Source organism: Panthera uncia (genome assembly GCF_023721935.1).
Source record: "Panthera uncia isolate 11264 chromosome B3 unlocalized genomic scaffold, Puncia_PCG_1.0 HiC_scaffold_1, whole genome shotgun sequence".
NCBI lineage: Eukaryota > Metazoa > Chordata > Mammalia > Carnivora > Felidae > Panthera > Panthera uncia.
The window spans coordinates 97,201,777-97,219,854 of record NW_026057582.1 but is presented as its reverse complement, the minus strand read 5'-3'; positions in this window follow the sequence as shown (position 1 = coordinate 97,219,854).

Below are 18,078 nucleotides of genomic sequence, written 5' to 3'. Positions count from 1 at the left end.
TTACAAAATAGCTATTCTCAAAGTCTGAGTGGTCTGAGGATTCTTGCTGGAGGCTGGGGTGCCTAAGATTTTCAGGGGGGTCCATGAGTCAAAATTATTTTTATAATAATTTTGGATTTTATTTATTTGCCTTTTTCAGTGCATTGATGTTATTTAATTCATGATGCAAAAGCAATGATGGTTAAAACTGCTGGCATCTTAGCATGAATTTTTCCCTTGGGTCCATACTCTTTGCATCCCCTTTGAAATATCTTTGCCTAACTTAAAGACACAGATATTTTCTCTCATGTTCTTTTCCAAAAGTTTTATAATTTTAGGTTTTCCATGTAGGACTGTGGCCCAATTCAAGTTAATTTCTGCATATGGTGTGAGTTTAAGATCAATAGTCCTTTTTTTTTTTCTTAATATGGATGTCCAGTGTCCAATTGCTACAGCACTACTTACTGTCAAAATGACTCTCTATTAAATCACCTTGGCACTTTTCTCAAGTTGACCATGTATTTAAATTTTTTTAAATGTTTATTTATTTTTGAGAGACAGCAAGAGACAGAGCATGAGCGGGGGAAGGGTGAGAGAAAGGGAAAAGCAGGCTCCAGGCTCCGAGCTGTCAGCACAGAGCCCAATGCGGGGCTCAAGCCCATGAACTGTGAGATCATGACCTGGACTGAAGCCTGGCGCCCAACTGTCTGAGCCACCCAGATGCCCCAAATTGACCATGTATTTATTGGTCTGTTTCCAGATTTTGTATTCAGTTTCATGATCTATATCTCTATCCTTTAATAATACCACAATTTGGGGAGAATTGTTATGTTAATATTGAATCCTCTGATCCATAAACATGGTATATTTCTTCATTTATTTAAGTATACTTTAATGTCTTTCAACTATGTTTTATAGTTTCTAATATAAAGATTTTTTTTAGATTTATTCATAATTATTTTTTGGTGCTACTGTAAACAGAGTGGCTTTTTAAATTTCATTTTACAATAGTTTGCTGTTAGTATTTAGAGATATATATTTAGTGTTTGCTTTAAACAGATTCTTATATATAAACCTTGTATCCTGTGACCTCGCTAAATTTACTTATGGGTTCTAGAAATTGTTTTCTAGATTCATTAGGATTTTTACATTAATAATCAAGTAACTTTCAAATAGGGACAATGTTACTTCTTCTTTTTTAATCTTACTGACATGTATTTCCTTTTCTTTTCCTCTTACAGTGACTAGGACTTCTAGTAAAATGTTGAATATAAGTTGTGATAATGGCATGTTTGCTTTGTTCCCATTGTAGGGCAAAACGTTCAGTCTAATTTCACTAATTATGTTGTAGGTGTTTTGTAGATGCCCTTTATTCATTTGAGGAAGTTCCCTACTATTTCTGGATTGCTAAAAGCTTTTATCAAGAATGAATGTTGGATTTTGTCAAATGCATTTTCTCAATCTATTGAAATGATCATATTGGTTTTCTTTTTTAGTGAATTACGTTGTTATAGTAAATTACATTGACTAGTTTTAAAATCTTAAATTAATCTTGCATTTCTGGGATAAATCCTACTAAGTCTTGAAGTGTTACTCATTTTATGTACGATCGATTTGCTTTGCTATTGTTTGTTATAGATTTTGCCTCTATCTCCACAAAGAATATTGGTCTGTAATTTTTTTTATACCATCTCTGTCAAGTTTTGTTATTCAGCTTATGTTGGTGTTTTAGATTTCTAAGGTGCTGTAACAAAATACCATGGACTGGGCTTAAACAACAGAATTTATTTTCTCACAGTTCTGGAGGTTTGAAGTCCAAGATCAAATTGCTGGCAGGTTTGTTTTCTCCTAAGGCCTCTCTCCTTGGCTTGTAGATGGCCATCTTCTATGTCTTCACATGGCCTTTCTCTGTGCAACCACATGCCCCTGGTGTCTCTTCCTCCTCTTACAGGGACACTAGTTATATTAGATTAGGACTCTAACAGGATTGTTTTAATTAAATCACCATAACAAGGACCTTATTTCCAAATATGTTTATATTCTGAAGTAATAAGGGTTGGGACTTCAACATACGAATTTTTAGTGGGGGTGGGGGGACACAATTCAGCCCATAACTGTTGGCCTCATAAAATGAGTTGGATAGTGTTCTTTCCTCCACTCTTTGGTGAAAATAATTTGTGTAACTTCGTTGTTTTCACCAGTAAAACTATCTGGCCCTGGAGTTTTCTTTGGGGGAAGCTTTTCCAGAACAATTCAATTTGTTTATTGGATATAGGTCTATTTAGATTTTTTGCTTTTCCTTGTCTCTATTTTGGTACGTGGAAAATTTCAAGAAATTTGTCTTTTTCATCTATTTTGTTGAATTTGTTGTCATAATATTGTTTATAATGTTGTCTTGTTATTCTTTTAATACCTGTAGGATCTATTTTGACAGCCAGTTCTTTTTATTTTACTTATATATTTAATTTTAGAGAGAGCAAGTATGAGTGGGGGAGAGGGGAAGATAGAAAGAGAGAATCTTAAGCAGCCTTCAGGTTGAGCGTGGGATCATGGGATCATGACCTGAGCTGAAATGAAGCCTTGGTTGCTCAGTGGACTGAGCCACTCAGGCACTTCCATACAATTTGTTTTAAACCCTTGTTTTAAACAGTCATGTTCGGGTCCCCTGGGGGGTTCAGTCTGTTAAGTGTCCAATTCTTAATGTCAGCTCAGGTCATGATCTCATGATTTGTGGGTTTGGGTCCTACATCAGGCTCTGTCCTGACAGTGTGGAGCTTGCTTTAGATTCTCTCTGTCTCCTCCTCTCTCTGCCCTTTTCCCACTCACTTACTGTGTTTCTCTGTCTCTCTCTCTCTCTCTGTCTCTCTCTCTCTCAAAATAAATAAATAACCTTTAAAAAATGTATTAAACAGTCATATCCATTTTAAAGAACTCTAGAAGGAAAAGAATCAAAATTCATTTGGTTGGATTTTCCCTATAAAGCATAAAATAAGCTTGTCAATTTCTACAGAAAGGGATTTTGATTGAGAGTGCACTTAATCTATAAATTTGTTTGGGGAAAATTGCTACCTTAACAAAATTAAAACCCTCAATCCATGAACATGGTATATCTCTTTGTTTATTTACATCTTTTTACATGTCTTTCCTGAGGAGCACCTGGCTGGCTCAGTAGGTTGAGCGTTCAACTCTTGACATTGGCTTAGGTCATTATCTCATGGTCATGGGATTGAGTCCCACATTGGGCTCCATGCTGGGCATGGAGGTTGCTTGGAATTCTCTCTCCCTCTGCCCCTCCCCCACTTGCACGTTCATGTGCTCTCTATCAAAAAAAAAATTAAAAATAAATAAAAATAAATTTCTCTCATGAATATATCACAGTTTTCAGGATACAAATCTTGCACAAATTTTGTTGGATTTATTCCTAAGCATTTTGCATTTTTTGTAAATTGTATTATTTACATTTCAATTTCCATTTGTTAGTTGCATATATTTTTATATATTGACATATCCTGTGAACCTGATAAATCCACTTATTAATTCTAGCAGTGTTTTTGATATTTTTTATATACATAATTATGTCACCTGTGAATAGAGAGCTTTATTTCTGTTCAATGTGTATGCTTTTTATTTCCTTTTCTTGTCTTATTTCACTGGCTAAATTCTTGAGTACAATGTTGATTAGAAGCATTAAAAGCAAACATTCTTGCCTGTTTTCCATCTTGGAAGGGAAAACATTTAGTTTTTTATTTTTAGTTATGTTAGAAATAGGTGTTTCATAGTCTTTTATCAGATTGAAGAAGCTTCCTTCCATTCATAGGTTGCTGACATTAGTAGATGTCTTTGTAATATTATATATGATGAAACAGGAAGTACACATGAAGTACTTCTACTCCATACAGGAATATGATGATTGTCTCAAGAAAAACCACCTGTGCAATTGAATTGTGGACTGAACTGGTTGGTTTTTTTTCATAGGACACCATTTTTACTTGGGAAAAGCAAAGACAAACTATGATTACTTTGATTTAGTTATTTGACAGATATTTTGTTTAAAAAAATGGAGTGAATCGTTACTTCAAGGCAAATTGGCTATATTTGTTGACATTGATAAAATTTACATTTTCAAGCAAAAATAGAATTTTGGAAAATTTGCGTTCACTGTCCTGGGCTTAACATCCTCCCAGTACTTCACAACTTTTCTTTTGAGATTGGTGGTGATATTAACAAATGTTATTTTTCTGACATACAATTAAGTGTGTTAGTATTTGTAAGATCTGCATATATTAGTGAACCAGTATTTTAAGAAACTACCAATTATCAAGTTTTGATGTAGTATTAAAGAAGATAATTCAGAATTTTCTGAAAAGACTATTAGAATAATCTTTCTCTTTTCCACTATATATCTTTGTAAGGCCAGATTTCCTTCATATACTTTAACAAAAGAACATATTGTAACAGAATGAAACAGAGCAGATATTACAATGCAGTTGTCTTCTATTATGCCAGATTTTAAAAGATTTGAAAACGTGTAAAAATAATGCTTTTACTTCTTACTAATATTTTTGTCTGGAAGATATAGTCATACATAAAAATAAGTACATTAACAGGAGCACCTGGGTGGCTCAGTTGGTTAAGCATCTGACTCTGGCTCAGGTCATGGTATCATGGTTCATGAGTTTGAGCCCTGCATCAGGCTTGTTGCTGTCAGTGAGAAGCCCACTTTGGATCCTCTGTCTCTCTCTCTCTCTCTGCCCCTTCCCTCCTTGTGTGCACATGCACACACGCTCTTTCTCTCTTTCTCTCTCTCAAAAACAAATAAACATTAAAAAAAATATGTACATTAACATGTAAGGGATTTATTATTGTTTTTTAATTTTAGTAAAATATAAATTAAAAAATTTACCATTTTAACTATTTTTAGGTGTATAGGTAAAGGACCTTAAGTACATTTATATTGAGTAACCATCACCACCATTCTTCTCCAGAACTTTTTCATCTTCCCAAAGTGAAACTCTTTATGCATTAAACAATAACTCTCTATTTGCCTTTCTTTCTGGCCCTTGGCAGCCACCATTTTCTTTTCTGTCTCTATCGATTTGACTACCCTAGGTACCTCCTTTAAGTGAAATCATACAATTTTTGTGTTTGTGTGTCTGGCTGTTTTCACTTAGCATAATGTCTTCAAGATTTAGCCATGTCATTATTGTTATTTTAAAAATAGGTTAATAGACATTTTGAAAATTTCTCAGTCCAGTTTTTAACATTACCCATGTTGATAGAAATGCCCAAATAGATTTTAAAAGCTCTTTGGTGTCCTCAATAACTTTTAGGAGTATAAAGGGGCCTTGAGACCAGAAAGCTTGAGAACCATTGCTATGTAATATCCCAGTATATGTATGCACGTTTGTATGTATGTATGCATGCATTTGTGTACCATAATGTACTTAGCCATTCTACTGCTGAGGAACAGTTGGGTTTTTCTTCAGTTTGTGGCCATTATGGATAAAGTTGCTGTGAATATTTTTGTACATGTCTTGTGGGGAACCTCTATACTAATTTCTGGCTGATGTCTGGGAGTGGTATGGCTGAATCTTTGTGCCTTTTAAAAATGAATAATAGTGGGGGGTGGGGGAGAGGAGAAAGTGGGTGATGGGCATTGAAGAGGGCACTTGTTGGGATGAGCACTGGGTGTTGTATGAAGCCAATCTGACAATAAATTATATTTTAAAAATAAATAAAATAAAAATGAATAGTAGTGGATACCAAACCTTTATTGTATTTATGTCACATTGGATACATTTTAAATAATATTGTGCAGTAGACTTATTTTAAATACTACCATTTATAATATACAGGATATTTATTGTTTGCATTTGTTTAAACTTATGATGAGGGAAGTCTGGGTGGCTCAGTCAATTTAGCATCCAGCTTCAGCTCAGGTCATGATCTCACGGCTCATGGGTTCAAGCCCTGTATTGGGCTCTGTGCTTACAGCTCAGAACCTGGAGCCTGCTTCAGATTCTTTGTCTCCCTCCCTCTCTGCCTGTCCCCTGCTCACTCTGTGTTTCTCTCAAAAATAAACATTAAAATAAACTTGTGAAAATTATAGATATTAAGCATGTGTGAGAGCATGCATCACTTAAATACATTATTTTAGGAGGTACACGAGTAAAGTGTTTTGAAGATTACTAGACAGTAGACCCTTTAAGAGTTCAGAGGAAAAGCCAGATGATTGAGTATAGTGAAAATCTCCTTTTCTTTCCCTCTCTCTTCCCCCTTTTGCTGTCTTCCTTATTATTCGACCAGTGATTTGACAGATACTTACTCAACAACCTTTTTTAATTTATTTTTTAGAGAGAGTGTGCAAGTGGGGGAGAAGGGCAGAGGGAGAGAGAGAATCTTAAGCAGGCTCTACACCCATCAGGGAGCCCGCCACAGGGCTCTATCCCATGACCCTGGGATTACAGCCTGAGCTGAAATTGAGAGTCAGATGCTCAACCCACTGAGCCACTCAGGTGCCCCTACTCAACAACTTTTATTTGCCAGATAATCTGCTATGTATTGGGAATATAGCTATGAACACGATAGACAAAATTTGATTCACAGTTTAGTGAGGAAAATAGTAAACATAAAAATAAGTAATTGAAATAACTACAAATGATGTAAATGTTACAAAGGAAACAGATAAGTGCTATGATAGGGTATAGTGGTAGCATTTGCTATTCTGTAGGATGGTTATGGTGGCTTCATGTTGGAGAATCTGACGGTGCCTGAAAGCCAGGAGGAGAGCATTCCAGGCAGAGAGTCTCATACTGAGAGCATTAACAAGGCTTTGAAGAAGGAGAAGCTTGGAATGTTCCAAAAACTGAAAGCAGTCCACTGTAACAGGATTATAGTCAGACTGGGAGTCTTTTTTAAAAAGAATTTACATCGTCAACCCTTGTAGGTATCTGTACACAAAATCTATAATCGATACAAACTGTATAATAAGGTAATAATAAAATTTAGAAAACATGCTAATGTTCATGAAAAGTGATAGAAGTACAAGTCTCTACTCTCCCCTGGAAAGTAGACAAGAGACAAGGAGACAAGACAGGAAGCCTCAGGAAATAAAACCATGGTAGCTTTATCTGCATCAGCACCAGCACTGCTATCATCCTGGCTGGAGTATCAGCATGTTGAGGAGTATCAGGTTGTGTCTTATTAATTTTTTGTATCTCCAGTGCTTTGCATTTTGCTTGGTCTAAAGAATCTTAATCCATACATGTCTTAAGGGAGGGAGAAACAGGAACTAACATTTATATAGTACCAACCTCTGTGCTGGATCAAATTAAAGTTGAAAGACAATACTGGGGAAAAAAAGGCAACATGCACAACAGACAATAGGTTGATATGCTTAATAGACTTTAAAAATGAGCATATTCATTAAGGTAATATGTTCTGGAGAAAGGTATACTGTTTTGAAGGCAAATTAGGGATAGGGTGGGTATTTTACTTGGTAAAGGGGAGCCAGAACATGAGACAGAATGAGGCAGGGAGGAGAGAGAGTGAGAGAGACAGAATGAATGAATGAATGAATGAAGAATATGAGATGTCTTTGTAGCTCATTCCTAATCTGGTGCCCCCAAAGCTGACCTACAGATGTTCCCCTCTCATATTTGTTCTTTTTCACTGGTCTCATACTAAGGGTGCAAATATACACAAAGGAAAAGACACATCCCTTTCACACTGTCCAGCTTCAGGGAGAATGACAAAGGTGCAAGTAACCTGTTAATTGAATGTAGACTCCATGCTGTACATACTATCTTTTAAAAAAGCTTTGCTAGAACTTGTACTAACATACATATATTGTGTGTATTTATTACCATAGTTTCATTGGTTACAGAATATATTCCTTTGTATTTTAAGGAGGAAATGAGCCAATTTTTGCATACATGATTTTTTCCTATTTTAACCAAGCTAATTTCTGCTAAGTTAATGTGTTCAACAAATATTGGGCACCTACTATGTGCCACTGGTCCAAGGACAGCATATAGAGCAAGGGTGAATAAAACAAAATCTGTGGCTTCATGGAGTTTTTATTCCAATGGGAATGAGGGCAGGACAGACAATAAACAGATAAGGAAGTAAATTATATAACATAATGTCAGGTAGTAATAAATATTATGAAGAAAAATAGAGCAAAGAAAGTATGTATGCTTAATGTCAAGAGAAGCAAGGTGGGGCAAAGGATGTTGAATAGAGCTCATCTCTAGCCAAGAACATCACAGCCATGTGGACCCTAACCCTATTCATTCCCACAGCACCCAGGCTGATTTTCATTTACTTAATGTTTAGGTAAAATTGAGTTTGTCAGAACAAGACCTGGAATTCAAATCGTAATATAGATGGTGATAAATGCCTGAAAATAAAAACGTGTCAAATGTCATCAGTTCCCATCTGTGCTTTCTAATTTGTTGACAAACCAATAGCTGAAATAAAAAGAGGAAAGTACAATTCCAGGTGGTTTAGTATAACAATGAGATGGTTGCTTTGAAGGAATAGAAGATAGTGCAATCAATAAGATTTCAAAAAAGCGACCCTCAGAGGTCTAGAGCTGGTATTAGTGCGAAACTAGCTTTGTTTATATTGATACCCTTAAAAAGTTTCTTACCGAGATTACCCATGAAAAACTAATACCACAGTCAGTGGTTCATTCTCTCTCCTAAACTTACTCTGTATTTATCCCCAAACTCTCTCCCTTCCTCCCTTTTCCCTTCCTCTTTCTTCCCCCTTCTTTCTGTTTTTTATCGAGACTTCATGTAATCTTATCCAGAGCCGTGGCTTAATAAACCATCTATATGCCAGTGACTCTAATTTATATGTTTAACCTTGTTTTCTGTCCTGAGTTCTAGGCTAGTATATCTAATTGCTTACTCGATATCTTTACTTGTATGTCTAATAGGTATTTCAAATTAAATGTGGTTAAAATAGTAGATTTGACTTCCATCTGCCTTCCCCACTTCCCAAATATGGACCTTCCTAAATATTTCCTTCTCAATAAATTGTGCCTCTATAATTTATCCAATTGCATGGTACAACTATCTTGATTTCTGTCTTAAATCCACACCCCATATCCAATCCATCGTAAGTTTAATGGCTCTAATCCCAAACTGTGTCTGGAACCAACCATATCTCATCGTCTCCACTTCAGTAGCCTTAGTTAAAAGATGTTGTATCTTGCCAAGTCTGTTGCAAGAACATCCTCCTTGGTCTCCCTCCCCGCTGCAGGTGAACCAAGGCTGCTGGACTTAGAGGGAGTTGAGGACCTATTGTGAGAACAAGGCTTAGAGTGCATGGTGTCTGCACTGGAAGAACCACAGTGAGGTGGTCATTGGACCTGGGCTGGGTCTGTGAGGTTGCTGAGGGACTATGCACTTTGGGTGCACAGTTGGGGCAGAGCCAGAAGTTCCTTCCCACACACTTGCACTACTGATAGATGATGCAGCAGGAAGTAGAAAAAGCAAAATGCAACAATCTGGAACCAGGAAGGCAACCTCTTTTCTTTTCTTCAATGACCTTCCCATCGTCTCTACTGATAAAGTTTAGTTGTGCTGACTATAAGGGGGAGATGTTGCAGAGAGTGAATGAAGGGTGAGTTTAGAGCTGAGAAGCAAGAAGTTGATAGCTGGCACAATATCTTTCAAAATAATAAATGAATCGTAACTATCTTCACAAATCACCATAGTATAAGGGTGCCTGGCTGGCTTAGTTGGTAGAGCTTCCAACTCTTTATCTCAAGGTCATGAGTTCAAGCCCCACATTGGGCATAGAGCCTACTTAAAACATAAATAAAAGTATAAGGTGCATAATTGTCTTTATTTCTGGGATTATTAATAAATTATATGGAACTGGAATTTAAATTTAGAAAGTACAATTTGCATGTCTTTGTTCCCATTCTTTTTTTTTAAGTTTATTTACTTTGAGAGAGACAAAGACACCGTGAGTGGGAGAGGGGCAGAGAGAGAGGGAGACAGAAAAATCCCAAGCAGACTTCTCACTGCCAGCTCAGAGCCTAATGTGGGACTTGAAGTCACGAAACTGGGAGATCATGATCTGAGCTGAAACCAAGAGTCGGACCCTTAACCTACTGAGCCAGTCAGGTGCCCTCTTTCTTCCCATTCTTGTGTCAAGCTTCTTCTATAAACTTTATTGTTACCATTAATAACAAGAAATCCAAAATAGTACATCCTGGAAACGGGTGGAAGGGTGAGGGGGAGATTCCTAGGCATCAAATGCCTGAGTCCCTGAAGCTGTATCTAGCAAATGCTTGGGCATAGGGGTGGGCATGGGCAGCAGTGCTTGATGGTTAGATGAATTAATAAAATTCTTCTTTCAAAGTGATACTGTCTAAGTGATAAAACTCTATCTGCTTTTCCTGTGTGAATCACTCTTTAAGAGCAGAACTTGTCTGTTGGCCCAAATTTGTTCATCACAATAGCTACCTAGCCAAAATTAGTCTCAAAGGTTGTGTTAGGGGAAGGTAAAATTTGAGAGAAGAGTTAAGGCAAGAGATGATATGGACTGGATGTTTGTATCCCATCCCGCAAGTTCACATGCTGGAGCCCTAACCCCCAGTGTGGCTGTATTTGTAGATGGGGCCTCTAAGGAAATAATTAAGGTTAAATGAGGTCATAAGGGTGAGATTCCCTTCTGATAGGATTAGTGTCCCTCTAAGAAGAAACACCAGAGAACTTCCTCCCCCACCCCATGCATTCACTGAGGTGGCCCATATATGCCTATATTGGCAAGATGGCCATTTGCATCCCAAGGGAAGAGTGCTCATCAGACACAAACCCTGCTGGCATCTTGATCTTGGATTTCTTGTCTTCAGAACTGTGAGAAAATAAATTTCTGTTGTTTAAGCCACCCAGTCTGTGATATTTTGGGATGGCAGGAAGTAAGAATAAAAGACACTACAAAAGAATAAATAGAATGAGACACTATCTAGAAAAGGCAAGATTGGGGGGTGCTATATATAGGCAAGGGGCAGCATGAATATCCAGGATACTTGTGTAAATGGGAGGAGGGGAAGAAACATGAAACAGAGTGGAGGAATAGCAAAAACAAATTTCTTTCTTTTTTTAATTACTATTTTTTTTTAATGATTTCTGGAATGGAATTTAGTGATTCATCACTTACACATAACACCCAGTGCTCATCCCGACAAATGTCCTCCTTAATGCCCCTTTCCTATTTAGCCCATCCCTCCACCTAATACCCCGCCAGCAACTCCCAATTTATTCTCTATATTTAAGAGTCTCTTATGTTTTTATATTATTTTTGTTTCCCTTCCCTTATGTTCATGTGTTTTGTATCTTACATTCCTCGTATGAGTGAAATCATATGATAGTTGTCTTTCTCTGACTGGCTTATTTCACTTAGCATAATGCATTCTAGTTCCATCCACATTGTTGCAAATGGCAAGATTTCATTCTTTTTGATCACGGAGTAATATTCCATTATATATAGATACCACATCTTCTTTATCCATTCATCAGTTGATGAACATTTGGGCTCTTTCCATACTTTGACTATTGTCAATAGTGGTGCTATAAACATTGGGGTGCGTGTACCCCTTTGGATCAGTACTCCTGTATCCTTTGAATAGAGATGTAGTAGTGGAATTGCTGAGTCAGAGGATAGTTTTGTTTTTAATTTTTTGAGGAACCTCCATTCTATTTTCCAGAGTGGCTGCACCAGTTTGTATTCCCACCAGCAGTGCAAAATGGTTCTTCCTCTGCATCCTCACCAACATCTGTTATTGCCTGAGTTGTTAATGTTAGCCATTCTGACAGGTGTGAGGCGGTGGTATCTCATTATGGTTTTTTTAAAATTTGTTTTTAATGTTTATTTATTTTTGAGAGAGAGAAAGACAGAGCACGAGTGGGGGAGGGGCAGAGAGATAGGGAAACACAGAGTCTGAAGCAGGCTCCAGTCTCTGAGCTGTCAGCACAGAGCCTGAAGCAGGGCTCAAACTCACAGACGGTGAGATAATGACCTGAGCTGAAGTCAGATGCTTAGCCTACTGAGCTACTCAGGTGCCCTGTCTCATTATGGTTTTGATTTGTGTTTCCCTGATGATGAGTGCTGTTGAACATTTTTTCATGTGTCTGTTAGCCATTTGGATGGATGTCTTCTTTGGAAAAGTGTCTATTCATGTCTCATGCCCATTTCTTCACTGGATTATTTGTTTTTTGGGTGTTAAGTTTGAGAAGTTCTTTATATGTTTTGGTTACTAACCCTTTATCTTAGATGTCATTTGAAAATATCTTCTCCCATTCCTAAGGTTGCCTTTTAGTTTTGATGTTTGTTTCCTTCTCCATGCAGAAGCTTTTTATCTTGATGAGTCCCAATAGTTCATTTTTGCTTTTGTTTCCCTTGCCTCCGGAGACATGTCAAGTAAGAAGTTGCTGTGGCCGAGGTCAAAGGAGTTGTTGCCTGTTTTCTCCTCTAGGATTTTGATGGCTTCCTGTCCTATGTTTAGGTCTTTCATTCATTTTGAGTTTATTTTTATATATGATGTAAGAAAGTGGTCCAGATTCATTCTTCTACATGTCGCTGTCCAGTTTTCCCAGCACCACTTGCTGAAGAGACTGTCTTTTTTCCATTGAATATTCTTTCCTGTTTGTCAAATATTAGTTGGCCATACATTTGTGGGTCCATTTCTGGGTTCCCTATTCTGTTCCATTGTTTTTGTGCCAATACCATGCTGTCTTGATGATTACAGCTTTGTAATACAGGTTGAAGTACAGAAATGTGATGGCTCCAGCTTTGGTTTTCTTTTTCAGGATTTCTTTGGCTATTTGGGGTCTTTTCTGGTTCTATACAAATTTTAGGATTGTTTGTTCTAACTCTGTGAAGAATGCTGGTGTTATTTTGATAGGGATTGTGCAAAAACAAATTTCTTTCACTATGTTGCCATTTTATTTAAAACTGGTCTTTTTAACCAATGGAAGGAAATGAATCAGGATATCCCCAAAACATTAACACCCACACATTTTTCTACCTGGCTTTAGAATTATTTTTTAACTCTCATCTGAGAGTTAAACTAATTAGTTAGTTAGTTAAACTAATATAAATCTATATTAGTTTTCAAGGTAAATATTGTAAAGGTTTTAAATCAAGAGAGGTCAAGAAACTAGTTTTCATTCTTATGTAGAATACAAGCTGTATGACCCACTTCCAATCATTTAAGCCTCTCCTATACAGAAATGGAACCTCTGCACCTCCCTCAGCTCTTCTTAGGAAAGAGGAGGTAGAAAATTATTTGGGTTTGAAAGGACTTCTCTATTGAAAAAAATAAAAAAAATAAAAACATATAGCAAGCAAAAAAAAAAAAAAAAAGAAAGGACTTCTCTACAGAAAAACTCAACATGAGGAGTAGAGATATCCATAAGTTTGTGAATTAGGTGACTTAGGGCTAAAGTCTCAGTAGTATGATACTAAAGCCAGCAGGTGCTCAGTAAAGCCACTGAATAAACAGTATAGTAAATAAAGCGAAGCATTAGAATTAAGCTTTGTTCCAGATTTTGTTTTCTAGGTATGGTTTTCCCAAAGACATCCTCACCATTTCTCTTTATGAAGCTGTGGTCAGCTTAGTAATGTACCCCTTTCTGCCTCATTTGTTTATTTCCTCACTCTCAGTGTCCTGGGATTACATCTCCCAACGAAGTCTAGTCCTCAAATTTTTCCAGGCTTTGTTTTCTAGATAATCCAAGCATAGACAGTACCCAAAGCAGGATCAGAATTAATGCTTAGAAGAAGATATTTTGTAAATAAAATTAAGAGTCAAAATTTGCTACAGATACCATAATGTGAAGAATTATGTTTTGGTAAAACAGAATTCTTGGCAATAAAGAGCCCTATAATTGATATTTTAAAAAAACCTTTAGCATTTATGACATTGTCATTTTTGGAGGATACTTCCTTTTGTATAGTATGTCCATTATTTGGGATTTGTCTGCTGTCTTATCATGATTAGATTAAAATTAGACATATCTGGCCAGAATATCACATAGTGAATTTATGTCCTTTTTAGGGCATCGTATCTAAAGTACATGATGTCCATAATATCATTTTGTTAGTGATACTAATTTTGATCATCTGGTCAAAATTGTTAATTCTTTAAAAAATGTATACTTGAATACCTATATTTTTCTCATTTATAATATCATCATAGTCGACAACACTGCAACACCATAGCAGGTTTCATTATTATTGCCTAATACTCCAGCCCTCACAACTACCAACTAAAATGTAAGTACCACAGGAGCAAGGAGTATTGCCTGTTTTATTCACTGATACAAACAATTCCAAGCACGTGGTACAGTGCCTAGCACATATTTATTAAATGAATTAATAAAAATGTAATTCTGATTAGTAGAATGTTGAGCAACACAGAATTTATTATAATAAAAGCACTTATGCAGAGCATTATTACAGCCATGCTATTATAGGATATGAAACCAGGATGGAAAATATATGATTAAGGATAATTTTAAATCCCATTTTGGCTCAGATATTTAACCAAAACTATCAGTAGCAAAACTGACTGATTTAGGATGCCTTGCAGATTCCTCTTATCACTCTTTAGAGGTGGTACTAATAGAAATGAAATGGCTAAAAAAGTGACGAGAAAGAAGTATGAAAGGGAGAGAATGAATGTTGCAGGGACACATCTAGATTTTACTCACCAGCTATCAACTGGATTATACACAAGTCTCACTTGGCACGGTTCTGACATGCATGATTTCCAGTTACCATGGTTTAGTAAAATAATCCAGTCCTATAGCATCATAGTTCAAATTTCAGTTACCATGATTCAGTTTGGTTCAGTAATTGTATAAAGTACAAACTTTGTTGCTGAATCTTCATTCCACAAATGACCACATAATTGACACATGCACATCATGATCAGTGACCAATCAAACCATTTCTTTCAAAGTCTATCAGTGATTGGTCACTCTGCATCTGTTTCATTTTACACACTGACAGCAAAAGTGTGTAGTTGTGTTGTAATCTTGTCTCTTAGTGATAAAATCACATGACATTTTACAAACATGGATAATCAAAAGAGGGAATTGGCCAATAGTGCTACACATAGTCCAAAAAATGACACTGCAAATTGAATATAAATGGAATTATAGAAAAAATAACTGATGGTTGAAATGTTGACACTGCCACCATTTGAAAGACTCTAGATGTACAGCCAGAGGAACTTCGTGAAGGCGAAGTTATCAAGATAAAGAAGAAAGTGGTTGCAACAAAGATGATGAAGATATCCCAGAAGAAGTAACACAGGCAAAAAAATCCACATTAACAGAACTTTTGGAGACATTTCACAACACAAACATCAAAGGATAAAATGTTGGAAGCAAATCCAAATTTAGGAAAGAGTATAACAATTCACTAGGGCAAACATAAGACCCTCACTCCCTATAGTAAGTTATACAATGAGAAGAAGGCAAGCATTGTTTAAGTTACTCCTGATACATTTTTTAAAATGTTTATTAAAAATTAAAAAAAACCTTAATGTTTATTTGTTTTTGAAGGAGAGACAGAGTATTTATGGGGGAAGTGTAGAGAGAGAGGGAGACATAGAATCTGAAGGGGCTCCAGGCTCTGAGCTGTCAGCACAGAGCCTGATGTGGGGCTTGAACCCATGAACTGCGAGATCATGACCTGACCTGAGCCGAAGCTGTACGCTTAACGGACTTAGCCACCCAGGCGCCCCTAAAAATTTGTTTTTAAATGTTTATTCATTTTTTAAGAGACAGACAGAGAGCCAGAGGGGGAGGGGCAGAGAGAGAGGGAGACACAGAATCTGAAGCAGGCTCCAGGTTCTGAGCTGTCAGCACAGAGACTCATGAGGGGCTTGAACCCAAGAGCCACGCAGCTGCTTAACTGACTGAGCCACCCAGGTGCCCCAAATGTTTGCTTTTGAGAGAGAGAACACATGAGGGAGAGGGGCAGGGGGAGAGGGAGACAGGATCTGAAGTGGGCTCTGTGCTGACAGCAGACATCCAGGTGCCCCACATGGGGCTCAAATTCATGAACCGCAAGATCATGACCTGAGCTGAAGTTGGAAGCAAGGTTAACTGACTGAGCCTCCCAGGCACTCCCTCTTTATGCATTTTTAACAAAGAAATAAAACATTTTAATTCTTAAAGTTTCCAATGCCTTAAATTTCAATATACTAGGTAAATAATAGCTTTACTATTATTTTTAATGTACCTATATAGACAATAAGAGATCTTTTACAAATTTTGTTTTTAATGTTTATTTTTGAGAGAGAGAGACACAGCGAGAGTTGGGGAGGAGCAGAGAGAGAGAGGAAGATACAGGATCCGAAGCAGGCCCCAAGCTCTGAGCTATCAGCACAGAGCCCGACCTGGGGCTTGAACTCACGAACAGGGAGATCATGACCTGAGCCAAAATCGGCCTCTTAACCAACTGAGCCACCCAGGTGCCTGACAATAAGAGATTTTAAAAGTTTCTTAAAATTTTTATTTAGAGGGAGAGAGAGAGAGAGAGAGAAAGAATGAGAGTGGGGGAAGGGGCAGAGAGAGCGAATCCCAAGAGAGAAAGAATGCATGTTGTTAGCCCAGAGCCCAAAGCAGGGCTCAATCCCATGAACCATGAAATCATGACCTGAGTCAGACCCTTAACTGACTAAGCCACCCAGGCACCCCGACAGTAGAGATTTTAATATTTTGACAAAAATTTTAAAGATCATGAAGCAATCATAATTTTCCATTGATTATTAAAATCACTTTGCACAGTTTCAGCCTGATTGCTTGTTTTCAAGGTTCTGCACAACCATGCAAAATAAAGACCGTCTTTTTTTTTTTTTTTTAGTATTCAAGAGAAAGTGCAAGTTAAATGCTCACAAGTGAAAAATAGAAAGTCCTTAACATAGTTGCGATCTAAAGAAAATAAAGAACCACTGATTGGAAATGATAAGCTATAGATGTTAGCTTCCCACTTGGATCACTCCCAAATCTATATCTCTACCTGGTGTTTCAAGGTGACGTCTGGGCATTCCACCAGCAAACACTTCACATACAACACATTCCAAATTGAACTTCCTCCTAATCCTGCCACCTTCCAAAAAGCAACTTAATTTTCTATAATAGGGTATCAATTAGGATTAGTGGCTAGTAACAGAGACCTGAAATGATAGTAGCTTAAATAAGATAAGGATTTATTTTTTGGTTAAAATAGAACTCCAGAATTAGGCAACCCACGGCTAACATGGTGACTCACCAATTTCAGGAATCCATCTTTTTGTTCTATAATCCTTGGCATGAAGTGTCTATCTTTAAGTTACCTCATGGTCACAAACTAGCTATCATGCTCCAACTATCACATCCCAGACAGAAAGAAGGAAGGTAAAGAAAATATGTGGTCACCCTGCTGAGACAATGTACTTTAGACACAGTGGATACGCTACCCAAAGATGTCTGCTTATGTCTTGTGTTATTATGTCTTATCAGACAGAGACACAGTTTTGATATGGTTTTTAGCTGGTCATGTTGTCATCTTTGATACTGTATAGATCAATTACATAAGAAAATGGGTAGAGTGGATATTAGGTAAGCAAGTAGTAGTCTTACCAGACGTCATTAATGATTCTCTTAGCCACCTAGTCATCAAGCCAGAGACCTAGGGATTATCTGAGACTCTTTTGTCTCTCTCATTGCTCTTATCCAAGAATAGTTTATCATACTTCCTAAATTTCTTACAAATTTGAAACTCCACTTTTTTTTAAAGCCCCACTGTCTAAAATAGTGCATGATGCATTCTATGTTTGTTTTTTCCCCCCAAATTTTTTTTTTGAGAGAGTACAGGAGCATGAGCAGAGGAGAGGCAGAGGGAGAAGTAGAGAGGATGAGAATCTTAGGCTGCGTGCTCAGTGCGGGGCTAGGCCCCCTGAACCTGGATCATGACCTGAGAAGAAACCAAGAGTTGGACACTTATCCAACTGAGCTGAGCTACCCCAGGCGCTCCCACTCTGTTTATATTTATAAATGTTTGTGGAATGCTGATTTAATAGCT